Below are 12,260 nucleotides of genomic sequence, written 5' to 3' on the forward strand. Positions count from 1 at the left end.
AACCTCCTAAAACCCTCGATGCTGCTTATGTGAAAGGTATTATGTACTACTCTAATAATCCTGAGAAAACCCCATTCAATTATGTAATGGGAGTAACGTTGGATGAACGTGAATACTTTAGGGATTACCGCTTGACACAAAAAGGGAAACTATTATGGGATCAAATTCATATATTGAAGTGGTATGCTAGACAACTATGCTTGAGATATGATTATACTTGTTGCTCTAAGGTGAAGGCTCCACACCTTCCCTTTTCATGTGAATTTAATGATAATGAAACCTTGGCTTCTTATGCTAATGGTATATATGATTACTATGATGTGGAACAAATAGAAGAATTTGTTGCTTTTAAGGGTGCTTATGAAATTGAATCTATGTTTAAAGAGTTTGAAGATTTTGATGATGTTGTTTATACACCTGAAAATTTAGCTATCCTGAAATATTGTTATAAGAATTATGAATACAATTACGAAATTAATGCGCTTATTAAGGAAGTCTCCGTTGTCCAAGAAGAGGCTAATATTTTGCAGGTGTCTATGGAAGAAGAAATTGATGAAACTGTGAGCTCATTGGATAAAAAAGATGAGGAAGAGAGCGAAGAACAAAAGGAGGAAGAGCGGATTGATCACCCGTGCCCACCTTCTAATGAGAGTAACTATTCAACTCATACATTGTTTAATTCCCCTTCATGCTTACCGAAGGATGATTGCTATGATGATTGTTGTGATCCCTTGGATTCTCTTGAAATATCAATTTTTGATGATTCTTGCTATGCTTGTGGCCAAGATGCCAATATGAATTATGCTTATGGAGATGAACTTGCTATAGTTCCTTATGTTAAACATGAAATTGTTGCTATTGCACCCGCGCATGATAGTCCTATTATCTTTTTGAATTCTCCCAACTACACTACATCGGAGAAGTTTGCACTTATTAAGGATTATATTGATGGGTTGCCTCTTACTACCACACATGATGATTTTAATAGATATAATATGCATGTGCTTGCTGCTCCTACTTGCAATTATTATGAGAGAGGAACTATATCTCCACTTCTCTATGTCTCCAACACGATAAAATTGCAAGAAACTGTTTATACTATGCATTAGCCTTTACTTTGTGTGCATGAATTGTTCTTTTATTACATGCCGATGCATAGGAAGAGAGTTAGACTTCGTTGTTACATGATATATGTTACTTTGTGCTCACTACTAAATGCCAAATCATTGTTAATTAAAATTGGCTTTGATATACCTTGGGATCCGGGTGGATTCACTACTTGAGCACTATATGCCTAGCTTAATGGCTTTAAAGAAAGCGCTGCCAGGGAGACAACCTGGAAGTTTTAGAGAGTCATTTATTTCTGTTGAGTGCTTTCATATAGTTTAAAAAAAACAAAAATAAAGAGGGGAACCCAAAACTTTTTCTAAAAGAAAAGTGAAAGTGAGAGAGATGAGCATTGTGAAAGTGGGAGACGTCCTTGAACTTTGTTCATGCCCATGGTAACTTTGTGAATCTTAATTACAGAAAATTTTCAACAAAAATAATTATACCCTTGTACAATTCCATTGTATTATAAAAATAATGTGCCAAGGTTTGCCTTTAGGATGTTTACATTTGCTTGATGGTTTGTACGGTGCAGGACAGAAACTTTGGCTGTAGTGCACGATTTTACATTTTTAGCTGGAACGTCAAATGGTTCTGATTATTTTTGCACTGTCTTCCTATACAAGTTTTTTATTTTTACTAATTTTGGTAGAATTTTTCAAGTATCATAAGTATGGTGAATTTTCAGATTGCTGCAGACTGTTCTGTTTTAGATAGATTCTGTTTTTGATGCATAGTTTGCTTGTTTTGATGAAACTATCAATTTATATCAGTGGATTAAGCCATGAAAAAGTTATATTACAGTAGACACAATGAAAAAACAAAATATGAATTGGTTTGCAACAGTTCTTAGTGTAGTGATTTGCTTTATTATACTAACGGATCTTACCGAGTTTTCTGTTGAAGTTTTGTGTGGATGAAATGTTCGATGATTAAGAAGGTCTCGATGTGAGAAGAAGGAAGAGAGGCAAGAGCTCAAGCTTGGGGATGCCCAAGGCACCCCAAATAAATATTCAAGGAGACTCAAGCATCTAAGCTTGGGGATGCTGGGGAGGCATCCCCTCTTTCTTCAACAAATATCGGTATGTTTTCGGATTCGTTTCGTTCATGCGATATGTGCAAGTCTTGGAGCGTCTTTTGCATTTAGTTTTCATTTTTCTTTTATGCACCATGCTGGTATGAGATAGTCCTTGGTTTATTTATAGAATTCTCATTGCACTTCACTTATATTTTTTGAGTATGGCTTTATAGAATGCTTCATGTGCTTCACTTATATCATTTGAAGTTTGGATTGCCTGTTTCTCTTCACTTAGACAAACACCATTTGTAGAATGCTCTTTTGCTTCACTTATATTTGTTAGAGCACGGGCATATCTTTTGTAGAAAGAATTAAACTCTCTTGCTTCACTTATATCTGTTTAGAGAGATGACAGAAACTGGTCATTCACATGGTTAGTCATAAAATCCTACATAAACTTGTAGATCGCTGAATATGATATGTTTGATTCCTTGCAATAGTTTTGCAATATAAAGATGGTGATATTAGAGTCATGCTAGTCGAGTAATTGTGAAATTGAGAAATACTTGTGTTGAGGTTTGCAAGTCCCGTAGCATGCACGTATCGTGAACTGTTATGTAACGAAGTCGGAGCATGAGGTGTTTATTGATTGTCTTCCTTATGAGTGGCGGTCGGGGACGAGCGATGGTCTTTTCCTACCAATCTATCCCCCTAGGAGCATGCGCGTAGTACTTTGTTTCGATGACTAATAGATTTTTGCAATAAGTATGTGAGTTCTTTATGACTAATGTTGAGTCCACGTATTATACGCACTCTCACCCTTCCATCATTGCTGGCCTCTCTAGTACCGCGCAACTTTCGTCGGTATCATAAACCCACCATATACCGTCCTCAAAACAGCCACCATACCTACCTATTATGGCATTTCCATAGCCATTCCGAGATATATTGCCATGCAACTTCCATCATCATTATATACATGACTTGAGCATTTATTGTCATATTGCTTTGCATGATCGTAAGATAGCTAGCATGATGTTTTCATGGCTTGTCCGTTTTTTGATGTCATTGCTACGCTAGATCATTGCACATCCCGGTACACCGCCAGAGGCATTCATATAGAGTCATACATTTGTTCTAGTATCAAGTTGTAATATTGAGTTGTAAGTAAATAAAAGTGTGATGATCATCATTATTAGAGCATTGCCCCAGTGAGGAAAGGATGATGGAGACTATGATTCCCCCACAAGTCAGGATGAGACTCTAGACGAAAAAAAATAAAAAAAAGAGAAAGGACAAAAAAAAGAAGGCCAAAAAAAACAAAAAAATGAGAGAAAATGAGAAAAGGGGCAGTGCTACTATCCTTTTTCCACTCTTGTGCTTCAAAGTATCACCATGTTCTTCATATAGAGAGTCTCTTGAGTTATCACTTTCATATACTAGTGGGAATTTTCATTATAGAACTTGGCTTGTATATTCCGATGATGGGCTTCCTCAAATGCCCGAGGTCTTCATGAGCAAGCAAGTTGATGCACACCCACTTAGTTTCAGTTGGAGCTTTCATACACTTATAGCTCTAGTGCATTCATTGCATGGCAATCCCTACTCACTCACATTGATATCTATTGATGGGCATCTCCATAGCCCGTTGATACGCCTAGTTGATGTGAGACTATCTTCTCCTTTTTGTCTTCTCCACCATCATATTCTATTCCACCTATAGTGCTATGTCCATGGCTCACGCTCATATATTGTAAGTAAATAAAAGTTGAAAAGGTTTGAGAATGTCAAAAGTATGAAACAATTGCTTGTCTTGTCATCGGGGTTTTGCATGATGTGAATATTTTGTGTGGTGAAGATGGAACATAGCCAGACTATATGATTTTGTAGGGATAACTTTCTTTGGCCATGTTATTTTGAAAAGACATGATTGCTTTATTAGTAGGCTTGAAGTATTATTGTTTTTATGTCAAATGATAGACTATTGCTTTGAATCACTCGTGTATTAATATTCATGCCATGATTAGATATGTGATCAAGATTATGCTAGGTAGAATTCCACATCAAAAATTATCTTTTTTATCATTTACCTACTCGAGGACGAGTAGGAATTAAGTTTGGCGATGCAGATACGTCTCCATCATATCTATAATTTTTGATTGTTCCATGCCAATATTATTCAACTTTCATATACTTTTTGGCAACTTTTTATACTATTTTTGGGACTAAAATATTGATCCAGTGCCTAGTGCCAGTTCCTGTTTGTTGCATGTTTTTTGTTTCGCAGAAAACCCATACCAAACGGAGTCCAAACGGAATAAAAACTGACGGAGATTTATTTTGGAATATTTATGAATTTTGGGAAGTGGAATCATCGCGAGACGGTGCCCGAGGCGGCACGAGGTAGGGGGCGCGCCCCAGGGTGTCAGGCGCACCCCTGACCCTCGTGACCACCCCGTAAGGTTGTTGGAGCCCTTCTTTCGCCACAAGAAAGCTAATATCCTGATAGAGATCGTGTTAAAATTTCAGCCCAATCAGAGTTACGGATCTCCGGGAATATAAGAAACAGTGAAAGGGAAGAATCTGAGAACGCGGGAACAGAGAGAGACAAAGAGATAGATCCAATCTCGGAGGGGCTCTCGCCCCTCCCATGCCATGGGAGCCAAGGACCAAAGGGGAATCCCTTCTCCCACCTAGGGAGGAGGTCAAGGAAGAAGAATAAGAAGAAGGGGGGCCCTCTCCCCCTTGCTTCCGGTGGCGCCGGAGCGCTGCCGGGGCCATCATCATCACTGCCATCTTCACCAACAACTTAACCGCCATCATCACCAACTCTTCCCCTCTCTATGCAGCGGTGTAACCTCTCTCTTACCCGCTGTAATCTGTACTTAAACATGGTGCTCAACGCTATATATTATTTCCCAATGATGTATGGCTATCCTATGATGTTTGAGTAGATCTGTTTTGTCCTAATGGCTATTTGATGAGCATGATTGGTTTGAGTTGTATGTTTTATTATTGGTGTTGTCCTATGGTGCTCTCCGTGTCGCGCAAGCGTGAGGGATTCCCGCTGTAGGGTTTGCAATATGCTTATGATTTGCTTATGGTGGGTGGCGTGAGTGACAGAAGCACAGACCCAAGTAAGTAGGTTGTTTGCGTATGGGATAAAGGGGACTTGATGCTTTAATGCTATGGTTGGGTTTTACCTTAATGAATCTTTCGTAGTTGCGGATGCTTGCTAGAGTTCCAATCATAAGTGCATATGATCCAAGTAGAGAAAGTATGTTAGCTTATGCCTCTCCCTCAAATAAAATTGCAATAATGATTACCGGTCTAGTTATCGATTTCCTAGGGACAAATAACTTTCTTGTTGACAAAAGCTCTCTACTAAAACTAATTTAGTTGTGTCGTTATCTAAACAGACCCTAGCTTTTATTTTCGTGTTCTTTACTATCTTGCAAGCTTACCCAAAAACACCTACAAAGTACTTCTAGTTTCATACTTGTTCTAGGTAAAGCGAACGTCAAGCGTGCATAGAGTTGTATCGATGGTCGATAGAACTTGAGGGAATATTTGTTCTACCTTTAGCTCCTCGTTGGGTTCGACACTCTTACTTATCAAAAGGCTACAATTGATCCCCTATACTTGTGGGTTATCATCTTGCCGAGCCTGACCCTTTGCCGCTGCTGCTTCGGGCCTTGCGGCGCCCTTCTAGTCCTTCATCGTCTCTACTGGAGGCGTGGCATGGTGCGATGCGCCCTTGGCTTGGTGTTCTTCCCGAACCGCCACTAGGGCCGTGCTGGCTGAGTACGGAGTGGCAGCCAGGTAGAGCACTAGTGGCTCACGAGGTTGTGGCGCCACCATTACTGGTGGGTTGGTCAGGTATCTCTTGAGGTCTTGGAAAGCTTGGTCGGCCTCCGGGGTCCACTCGAACGGGCCCTTCTTTCTCATCAGCTTGAAGAAGGGCAGGGTACGCTCTCCCAGCTTGGAGATGAAGCGCCCGAATGCAGTCACCCGACCAGCCAGCCTCTGCATTTCCTTGAGGGTCTTCTGGTGGACTCATGTCTTCAATGGCCTTCACCTTTTCTGGGTTGGCCTCGATCCCCCAATGGGACACCAGGAAACCCAGTAGCTTGCCGGAAGGGATGCCAAACACGCATTTCTCCAGATTGAGCTGCAAGTCCACCTAGCGAAGGCTTTCAAAGGTCTCCTCTAGGTCTCGGATCAAGGTCTCCGCCTCCCGAGACTTCACCATGATGTCATTGATGTAGGCTTCAGCGTTTCTCTCGAGCTGCTGCCCTAAGGCGATGTGCATGAGTCGCTGGAAGGTTGCACCCGTGTTGCGCAATCCGAACGGCATGCAGGTGTAGCAGTACACCCCACACGGGGTCAGGAAGGCCATCTTCTCCACATCTTCTACCGCCATCTTGATCTGGTGATATCCTGAGAACGCATCCAGGAAGCATAGCAAATCGCACTCGGCGGTGGAGTCGACGATCTGGTCGATGCGCGGAAGTGGGAACGGATCTTGGGGGCAGGCCTTGTTGAGGTTGGTGAAGTCGACGCACATCTGCTCCTTCCCGCCTTTCTTGGGTACGACGACGGGGTTCACCAGCCACTCGGGGTAACGAACCTCGCGAATGACACCCGCGGCCTCCAACTTGCGGGTTTATTGGACGATGAAAGCTTGCTTCTCCGTGGACTGCCTCCTTGCCCTCTGCTTGACAGGGCGTACGTTGGGGCACACCTTTAGGTGGTGATCTATTACCTCTCTTAGGACCCCTACCAGCTGGTCGGGCTCCCAGGCAAACACTTCCTTGTTTGCACGCAAAAACATCACTAGCGCCTCCTCCTGAGCGGGCTCGAGGTTGGCGCCTATGATAATTGCCCCTAAGGACCCGTCCTCCTCGACCAACACTTGCTTGGTTTCTGCCTTGGCCTGAGTGAAGAACTGCTTCTTCTTGGTTGGTACGGCTCCCTTGGCCTTGGAAGTATCCGCGTCAGTGGGTCGCGCTGCCGCGGCGGCCTTGAGGGTGAGCTTGAGCACCGCCAGGGCCTCATTGGCGTCCCCCTTGATGGTGAGGACGCCCTGGCTCCCCGACATCTTCATGAGATTGTAAGAAAGATGGGTTGCTGCCATGAACTGGGCCAAAGCTGGGTACCCGAGGATGGCATTGTATGGAAGGCCAATGTGGGCGATGTCGAAGTCGATGAGCTCGGTGCGATAGTTGTCGCGCGTGCCAAAGGTCACGGTGAGGTGGATCTGCCCCAGGGAGCGGGCAAGGCCCCTGCCAACTCACGAGAAAGGCTTGCTAGGGTGGAGTCGCTCGAAAGGTACGTGAAGGAGGCTGAAGGCCTCGACAGAGAGCACATTGAGGCCGGCGCCGCCGTCGACGAGCGTCTTGGTGATGGATACGTGGTAGATGGTGGGTGCGCATAGCATCAGGAGCGCATTCGAACCGACGACGGAGGCGGGATGGTCCTCTGAGTTGAAGGTGAGGTTGGCCTCAGGCACGGCCCTGTCGGGCGGAGCCCTCGGGCGCTTGGAGGCAACGCTGATCTAGCGAAGGTATGGCTTGAGGTGCCGATCTGAGGGTGGTGCTTGCGAACAGCCGAGAAGAGCTGCGACAACGGGGGCCGCCGGCTCCCCGAAGCGTGTGACGAAGAGGCCGCGCAGCTCCTCCCAGGTGACGACAGAAGACTCCGGCAAGTGGAGGAGCCAGGCGCGCGGCGCGCCCGCAAGGGCCATTGGGAACCAGTTGGCCATGACCTTGTCGTCGCCCCCGGCTTCCAGGACGTGATAGAGGCAAAGGTGTCCCGATATTTCGATGAGAAGGTGGATATCATTTTCTGTGGGAGTTGACCTTGACGATCCGACTACGAACGTGCGAGACGTCGCACCTTAGCAATCGCGAAACCAACTTCTGAGGGTTATTGACCACACCAGAGCATGATCAACCTGACCACGAGGGCCTATTTCCTGCGAGCAAACGAAGAACAAGCAAGAAACTAAGATTGCAATCTGGATATTGCGAATATAAGAGGAAAGATTTATTAATGAAGGTGGGGTTCTGTGACGTCTTGGTCTGGTCGTTGGACACAAACGAAGTACGCGAAGTTGCAGCTATGGTGAACTTTTAATCTAAACAAAACCCAAAGTCTAAATGATGCCCTAAGGGCTGTATATATGGAGGAGAGAGGGGGAATTTCGTGGCCCTTGGTGGAGGGGTCCGAAACCAACCCTAACTCTTGTTTCCCCACACATACGGACTCTTAAGACAGCCTATACTTAAGTACTTCGAAAATACATGGGTCTGGCCCAATAATAAGGTGACGCAGCACCTAAAATAGCCTCTGGACGAAATTTATGAAGTGGCATCTTGTATATTTCGTCCCATGCTTCATGCACTCATTATGGTGGCTTCAGAGTCCTGGAATCATCACTTGTAACTCCGTTCTTGTTCCCCTTGCGCATGCCATCATCTCCATGCTTGAACTTGCTCCAAGGTTCATCTTTCTTGTCCAAGCTAGGCCCTTCATTTGTAAGCAAAACAAATGTATCCAATTTATGCAGCATCATATTCTCATGAACATTAGAATCGTTACCAAGAAACGAAAGTACGTGATAATTCAATTGGCGTGCGCGAGCTCTAGTAATTGGTCCAGTATGTATAGCAGCAGGGGTTGTGGGTGTAACAATGGTATTGATGTCCTCATCATCCTCCCCTTCTTGAAATGAAGTCGTCCTCGATGAAAGTTCATCGTCCTCACCCAAATAAGGCTTCAAATCTGTAATGTTAAAAGTGGGACTAACCCCAAAATCAGCAGGCAGCTCAAGTTTATATGCATTATCATTTATTTTTTCTAACACCTTAAAAGGACCATCAGCATGTGGCATTAGCTTTGATTTGCGCAAATTAGGAAATCTATCCTTACGCAAATGTAACCAAACAAGATCTCCAGGTGCGAACACAACATGTTTTCTACCCTTATCTCCAGCAAGTTTATATTTAGCATTCATACGCTCAATGTTTTCCTTAGTTAACTCATGCATTTTTAAAATAAATTCAGCACGTTCTTTAGCATCAAAATTAACCTTCTCCGAAGATGGAAGAGGCAACAAATCAATAGGTGCACAAGGTAGGAAACCATACACAATTTCAAAAGGGCACATCTTAGTAGCAGAATGCAATGAACGATTATAAGAAAATTTAATATGAGGCAAGCATTCTTCCCACATTTTCTTATTATTCTTCAAAACAGCCCTAAGCATAGTAGACAATGTTCTATTGACTACTTCAGTTTGTCCATCAGTTTGGGGGTGACAAGTAGTACTAAAAAGTAGTTTAGTCCCCAACTTAGCCCATAAACATCTCCGAAAGTGGCTAAGAAATTTAGTATCACGATCTGAAAGAATAGTATTTGGCACACCATGCAAGCGAATAATTTCACGAAAGAACAAATCAGCAACATTAACAGCATCATTGCTTTTATCACATGGTATAAAGTGTGCCATTTTCGAGAACCTATCCACGACAACAAATATGCTATCCCTCCCCTTCTTTATTCGAGGTAAACCTAAAACAATGTCCATAGATATATCCTCCCAAGGAACACTAGGTACAGGCAAAGACATATATAAACCATCAGGATTGAGTCGTGACTTAGCTTTTTGACATGTAGTGCAGCGAGCAACAAAACACTCAACATCCTGTCTCATCTTTGGCCAAAAGAAATGTGTAGCAAGTATATGCTCCGTCTTCTTGACGCCAAAGTGTCCCATTAATCCTCCTCCATGCGCCTCCTGCAACAACAAAGGACGAACGGAACTAGTTGGAATGCACAGCTTGTTAGCACGAAACACAAATCCATCGTTAAGAACGAACTTGTTCCAAGTTCTCCCTTCCTTACAATTCTGCAATACATCTTTAAATTCAGCGTCATGCACATATTGATCTGTGATGGTCTCCAAACCAAATATTTTAAAGTCAAGTTGTGAAAGCATAGTATAACGACGAGACAAAGCATCAGCAATAACATTTTCTTTACCCTTCTTGTGTTTAATGACATAAGGGAAAGTCTCAATGAATTCAACCCATTTAGCATGTCTACGGTTCAGTTTTGCTTGACTTTTAATGTGTTTCAAAGATTCATGATCAGAATGTATAACAAATTCCTTGGGCCATAAATAATATTGCCATGTTTCTAAGGTCCGAACAAGAGCATATAATTCTTTATCATAAGTAGAATAGTTCACACTAGGCCCACTCAATTTTTAAGAAAAGTATGCAACAGGTTTGCCATCTTGTAATAGCACACCTCCTAATCCAATTCCACTAGCATCACATTCAAGCTCAAAAGTCTTATTGAAATTAGGAAGTTGGAGTAAAGGAGCATGTGTCAACTTATCTTTCAATACCATGAAGGCTTCTTCCTATGCGGTACCCCAAACAAAAGGCACATCCTTCTTTGTAAGCTCGTTCAGAAGTGCAGCAATGGTGCTGAAATCTCTCACAAAACGCCTATAGAAACCAGCGAGGCCAAGGAAACTCCTCACTGGTGTGACCGTTTTGGGCTGCGGCCAACTCTCAATAGCTTCAATCTTGGCTTTATCAACTTCAATTCCCTGTGGAGTAACAACATAGCCAAGAAAAGATACTCGGTCGGTGCAAAAGGTGCACTTTCCAAGGTTACCAAACAAACGTGCATCACGTAGAGCAATAAAAACAGCACGTAAATGTTCCAAATGTTCCTCCAAAGATTTGCTATAAATCAGTATATCATCAAAATAGACTACCACAAATCGTCCAATGAAAGCACGTAAAACTTCGTTCATTAGTCTCATGAAAGTACTAGGTGCATTAGTTAACCCAAAAGGCATGACTAACCACTCATATAAACCAAACTTAGTTTTAAATGTCGTTTTCCATTCATCTCCCAATTTCATACGAATTTGATGGTATCCACTACGCAAATCAACTTTGGAGAATACTGTAGAGCCACTCAATTCATCAAGCATGTCGTCTAGCCTAGGAATAGGATGACGATAACGAATCATCCTTTTTCGGCACTAAAATGATAGGAACAACACAAGGACTAAGGGATTCACGTATATAACCTTTGTCAAGCAGCTCCTGTACTTGACGCATAATCTCCTTCGTCTCCTCTGGATTGGTATGGTATGGCGCACGGTTGGGTAACGATGCACCTGGAATTAAGTCAATTTGATGCTCAATCCCTCGAATAGGTGGTAATCCCGGTGGCACGTCTTCTGGAAAAACGTCAGCGAACTCCTGCAAAATGTTAGTGACAGCAGGAGGCAAAGAGGAAGGCGCGTCCTCGAATGAAAATAATGCCTCTTTGCACACAAAAGCATAGCAAATAGATTGGCTAAAATCTAGATCATCAATATCAGATTTGGTGGCAAGTAAACATGCACTTTTCAATTTAATTTCAGAAGCAACAGTAGATGGTTTATTATTAGGCTTCATTTGTTGCTCAAATTCTTTTGCCACAATCTGATTTTCACTCTTATTGTTATCCTGTTTTGCTTTATTAGCTCTATTAATATCATCTTTCAAAATAGAATTAGGAGTCATAGGAAGCAAAGTAATATTTTTATTCTTATGAACAAGAGTATACTGCTTGTTTCTACCACGATGTACATAATTTTTATCAAATTGCCATGGTCTACCAAGTAATAAGGAACATGCTTGCATAGGTACCACATCACAATCAACATAATTAGCATATGTAGTGATACTAAAATGCACACGAACAGTACGTGTTACCTTAACCTTGCCGCTGTTGTTGAACCATTGGATGTAGTAAGGATGTGGATGTGGTCTTGTGGTGAGAGATAGCTTCTCCACCATCTCCATGCTAGCCAAGTTGTTGCAGCTCCCTCCATCTATGATGACGCGAATAGAACGTTCCTTCACAACTCCCTTTGTATGGAACAAATTATGCCTCTGATTTTGCTCAGCTTGTGTGACCTGCACACTCAAAACACGTTGAGCAACTAAACATTCATACCTGTCAGCATCTTCAGTAGCCATGTATTGCGTCTCATGATCAGAATCCTCTCCACCATGTTCTTCACGTGTAATAAGAGCCAAAGTCTCCTCATCATAGTCAC

Source organism: Triticum urartu, chromosome 4A (assembly GCF_056163025.1).
Source record: "Triticum urartu cultivar PI428250 chromosome 4A, HENAU_Tu73, whole genome shotgun sequence".
Taxonomy (NCBI): Eukaryota; Viridiplantae; Streptophyta; class Magnoliopsida; order Poales; family Poaceae; genus Triticum; species Triticum urartu.